A 5,817-nucleotide genomic window follows, 5' to 3' on the forward strand; every position below is an offset into this window, starting at 1 on the left:
TCAATGTCTTCCACCCTTATGTTTTAGATGCATCTCTTGCAAACAGCATTTAATTCAGTTCTTTCTGCTTTGTGTAATCAACATTATCATAGAAACCACTTATATCAACTCTAAAACATCATGGAGTATAATACACTAAAGTTTTATAGATCAATAAGAAAGAGAAATGCCAGCAATGAAACCATGACACGACATCTCAAAGACAGCCCTATCAAGGGCACAAATCAATCACACCAGTTTCTCCAAGCTGCAAATTCAAAGGGATTTGGCAACTTCTCTTGTTGTACATGACACATATCTCAGAAACGAAGTATAAGGAGCTTCATCTATTTGTAGGTAGCTTCTTTTTTGGGTCTCTGAAAGATCTTGGTATTTAAAAAAAAAAAAAAAAGCTTCACTAAAATTACCTATTTATCCACTACTCAGTTTCCATGCCAAGTCAGAGGGTACCTTTTTGAAACGTTTTCAGCAGAAATTCAACTCAACACGTGTAATAACAATGATCCACAAAACTCAACTAATGACCAAGAAAAAGAACTGACTAGTTAGCACAATTGGACAGGGCTAATATGATGCCACAGCCCACCACATGCTTCCCAGTTTAAGAAATGTAAAAATATGAGGTAATGTGTTTCTTTTTTTAATGTTTATTTAAAAATTCTTAATGTTTGTTTTTGAGAGAGACCGACAGACAGTGAGTGGGAGAATGCAGAAGGAGAGGGAGACACAGAATCTGAAGCAGGTTCTAGGCTCCGATATGTCAGCACAGATCCCAAAGTGGCACTCAAACTCACCAACCATGAGGATCATGACCTGAGCCAAAGCCATTTGCTTAACCAACTGTGCCACCTAGGAACCCCTAATGTTCATTTATTTTTGAGAGAGAGAGAAGGACAGAGCACAAGTTGGGGAGGGACAGAGACAGAGGGAGACATAGAATCTGAAGCAGGCTCCAGGCTCTGAGCTGTCTGCACAGACCTCAATGTAGGGCTTGAACTTGTGAACCATGAGATTCAAGAACTCATGAGCCAAAGTAGGATGCTCAGCTGATTGAGCCACCCAAGCATGTCTTGAAATCAATGAAACCGAGAATTTGGGTTTAAAAACCTACTGCAGTTACGGTGCTTTTGTTCATTACTCCTATTCTGTTTCTCCTCCTCCTTCTTGCTTTCTTTTGGCTTGAATATTTTTTATCATTCCATTTCTCTTCCTACTAATCTGAAATTGTATATACCTCTATACTTATTTTCAAGTCTTTTGGTGCTTATCCTGCAAGTACCTTGGGTATCCTTAAAATTAATGCTAATGAATAACCTTATTCTCCTCTCAGACAATTCAAGGATGAACACCTCCATTTACCCCAACTTTGCCCAATTTAAAAATTTTTAAAGTTTATTTATATTGAGAGAGACAGACACATCACATGAACAGGGAAAGGGCAGAGAGAGAGAGGGAGAGAGAGAGAATCCCAAGCAGGCTCCACACCCTCAGCATAGAGGCTGACATGGGGATCGAACTCATGAACTGTGAGATCATGACTTGAGCAGAAATCAAGAGTCAGATGCTTAACCAACTGAGCCACCCATACATCCCAATTTTTTCCAATTTATATGCTTCTACTGTCACATATTTTAATTCCATAGACTTTCAAAACTACATATTTTATTATTATTATTATTATTATTATTATTATTATTTCATAGCATGAGTGTTAATTTCCTTTTGCCCACATATTTAGTAATCTTTGTTCTTCATTTCTTATTATCTCTGTATCTTCCATCTGGGATCATTTTCTTTATACCTGAAGTACATAGTTTAGAACCACGCTGTCTAATATGGTAGCCACCAGCCATGTGTGGCTATTTAAATGTAAAGTAAGTAAAACTGAATAAAATTTAAAATTGGCCTCATTAGAGGCACATTTCAAGCACTCAGTAGCCACAGGTGGCTAATGGCTGCGGCACAGCAAATACAGAGGACGTTTTCGCCATCTCTGAAAGGTGTACTGACAGCGCTTATCTCATTTCCTTTCCTGCAGCCTTCCGGCAGTGGGCACCCTCTTTTTCCCTTTATCTGAAAATACCCTTATTTCGCTTTCATTCCCAGATTGCCAAGTTCTTCACTACCAGAAGGGAAGCTCCGGTGTGTTCTCCACCTGGATCAGGATACTTCTGCAAGTCCCACTGTACTACCATTTGCTTCAAGGAACTTCCGCTTTCTGACAAAAGACAATCTTAAAGACTCACGTGGAATTTGGATGTTTTTCCCCTAGAGAAATAGTGTTCTCCATGGAGTTGGAGATTAGTAAAATGTCACTATTGCAGCTGGGAGTAAATAAGGAACTGAGTGGGATTTTGTGGGTGAGACTGGGAAGCCAACCATCATGTATGACATTTTTTTTTCCTGTCAGAAAATGCATCTTACATTCCAAACTCACTCACATAGGAGCTTTTGGAAACCTCAGGGAGCCTGTACCCCTTGTCCCCTAAGAGGGGCCCACGCACACAGCAGGTAGATGGGGAGAAACTGTTAGAATGTCTAATTATATAACAGTAGGAAAGTACCAAAGATATATAACTTTAAAAAAAAGCAAGTATTAAAAAATATGTGCTCAAAAATGTAACTGTTTGAATGATGATGATTTGAAAACTATGACTTTTTATATTGGGGGGGTTAAAATATAAAATTAAATAAACATAAATTAAATTTATCAAATATAAATTTTAAATATAAAACTATTTAAATTAATTTATTTATTTCGTTTTATTTTTTTAAATCCCATATTGGAATGCACATGGCAGCAAAAAGAATCTAAGTGTATTCGGAAGGTATGAAATAACGTCACTGAAAGGGGTGACTGAGAAAGGGGCAGACCTAAAGCAACTCTGGGAATGAGTGAAGTGTGTAAGACCAAAGACAAAGAAACGGCACGTGGGCCCTGCCCGCAGATGGTAGTTGTATCCCACGGAGTACAGAGCACATGAAAAGCTTTGAAACCATTATACATGTGACATGACCCTGAACATGGCGAACAACAGCATCAGGGAGGAATCCAATACTAAACACAAAACCAAACAACAACAAACTGTAGTTGCATTTTCACCACTGCTAAACTCATGCATTCACACATTCATTCATTTTGTTTTCAAAAACTTATTTGCATGAGCCATGGTGCTAACTGCTGGACATAAAGATGGTGAGCAAATGCAGACACCACCCCTACCCTTGAGGGAACTGTAGTCTAGTGGGAGATACGAATGTCAAAGTTCCACCCAGGCAGATGAACAGCTCCTAGGACAAGTGCTGTGAGGGAGGAAGGCCAGCTTACACAGGGATGTTAGGCCAGGGAAGAGAGAGGCTTTTCTGAGCAAGTGACTCTTGAACTGAGACCTAATGGGTTTAGCTCTCTGGGGGGTCATACTGTTTGTTATGAATGTTAGAATAAGCAAAAGCAGAGCAAAGGCAGAGCCATGAGGACCGTGAAGATCACTGCATCTACATCTGGCAGGTGAGCATGTACTATGACACCTCCTGTGTGTGCCTTTAATCACCATGCTCTCCTTCCACATAGAGGGAAAGGATCGCTGCCCCAGAAACAGAGAGCTCATGGCACCCACTTTCTTTCCTCCCCCACTCCATCCTCTGGCATCCATAAAGCCAGCTCCCTGACAGAGACTAAAACAAATTGTTCCTGAAGATCTATATGCAAGATAAGGCTTTGGGCACACCCCGGGCATTCTACTGCTCAGAATTCAGCAAAAAGTGCAAGGTTTCATGTTCCTCCCTTCATCTACTCATGAGTTGTGCTCAGCTTAAGGTCCATCCAAATAACAGCTGTGACGTACGGGTGTCATGATACTGAGAAGAGTATTGCAAAATGTCAGGGAAAATTACATATTTAACCACATGAAGGCCTTCCAAGTTAACCCCAAGCTCAGGTCTGTCCCCTTTTAGGTGGAATTGTGTCAGCTCTGTGCTGTGTGCTCTGATGATCTTGTACTAAACAGAAGTCATGACTGCCCATTGCATGGTTTTAACACATGGTTTAAAACATAAGCTAATTATTGCTTCAGAGTCAGTTTGTTTATAAAAATCTATCAAAATATAATGTGGAGTTGGAGGAATAAAAGCATAATTCCCCAAGTTTCAGTAGTGCAAAGACAGGGAACACGGATAAAGCAGGAAGAACTGGTTTTGGATCCTGGCTTCTGCTCTAGCTCTGTGAAGTTATATTCACCTCAGCTTTTCTGACCCAAACTTCTCCTGTTGCAAAGTAAGATCACGTCGGCCTCTCTGGGCAATTGTATCAGAGGTAAGCACGTAGCACAGGGCCTGAGCAACGGTGGACAGTTCATAGGTGGAGTGATGATGATGATGATGATGTTGAAGATGATGATAACGATGACAACAATGATGATGATGGTGACGGAAATACTAATGATGATGATGGTGGTGGTGGAAACAGTAATGATGGTGATGATGATGGTAATAGCAATGATGATGATGATGGGGAGGGGGTGGGTGTGGGGATGGCAATAATGATAACTTCCCATCTACAGAGATTCTCAATTGATTTAAGATGAGGTTCAGGCAACCTAATTTAAAGTACTAATTTAAAGCTAATTTAAAGTACCAATTTAATCACTTCTCGGCCTTTTGGCTAAGATCAAGGGCAGTATCTGTTCTTATCAGTTTAAAGTACTAATTTTAAAGTTCCCCACATGACTCCATTACAGAGCCAGGGTTCACCAACAACTGCCCTAGACCAGCAGTCCTTAAACTCTTGGATCTCAAGACCTCTTTTTACTCTTAAATATGATTAAGATCACAAAGAAGTTTGTTTTAAAAACAGAACTTAAAAAACAAAATGCACATCTTTCATTAGCCATCAAAGCAGTGACATCATCATATGTCACAGAGAGAGTCTCTGGGACACTTCTCTGGACACACATTTAAAATGAGAGGGAGAAAGGGTCATAATGCCTTAAATTGTTATAAAAATAGTTTTGACTTCATGGACCTCCTGATGCTGCCTTAGTTAAGCTTTTCACATCTAAGTATTGCCCTCTGCACCCCCTTTCCCCAACATTGCATGCGCATGCACACATGCATGCACACACACACACACCTGTCAGCCTCCATCCCTGGCTCTCCACCACACCTAGAAAAGGAATCACACCCATTGGCTCTCAGTCAAAACAAGACAATCAAATTCCATACAGTCTAATAGAAGGATCAGTAGAAAGAGACCGGGCTAAAGCTTTCCTCACATCTGGCTGCTTAAAACAAATCATGAAAGATCTGCAAAATAAACGAACAGTGTAAACAAGATTGCAAGATCTGCACGGGCAAATAAACTGTTTTTACGAACCTTCGGACTCTTTGGGAACAGACTAGACACTGAGCACTTAATTGCTTGACCAATCACACATTACCTTCAATCGGCAATACAAACAATACACTGTCCGCTGACCCAGATGAGTAGCAAAGGTTGCAAATTGGCCATCCTTGGGAAAGATTAGAGTCACAGACAAGTTCAACTGGCCCACCCAGTGTTATTTTAAAATACTGAGTGATTCCCACATCTAAAGCCAAGAGGATTCACATTTTTAAACGTCTAGATTTTTGGCTGTTTTTTTAAATCTGGCAATACTAAGGCTTTGTTTCCACAGAGGGCTAGAGCAGAGTGGTAAATGCCCCTGTCACATGGTGCTTGGCTTTCATTCTTATCCCAACCCACTTCTTTCAATTATATCACCTGTCATGCCTACCAGGACCTTTATTTGGTGTTATATATCCTTGGAAGGAATACGACAG

General features: G+C 40.3%; 1 non-coding gene across 1 annotated transcript; it reads left to right on the plus strand.

Moving 5' to 3' along the window:
- Positions 1–4,640: 4,640 nt before the first annotated feature.
- Positions 4,641–4,831, plus strand: LOC115290853. The gene has a single exon (XR_003908260.1). It is a non-coding gene; the product is annotated as a U2 spliceosomal RNA (small nuclear RNA).
- Positions 4,832–5,817: the final 986 nt, after the last annotated feature.

This window comes from Suricata suricatta, chromosome 4, assembly GCF_006229205.1.
Source record: "Suricata suricatta isolate VVHF042 chromosome 4, meerkat_22Aug2017_6uvM2_HiC, whole genome shotgun sequence".
Lineage (NCBI taxonomy): Eukaryota > Metazoa > Chordata > Mammalia > Carnivora > Herpestidae > Suricata > Suricata suricatta.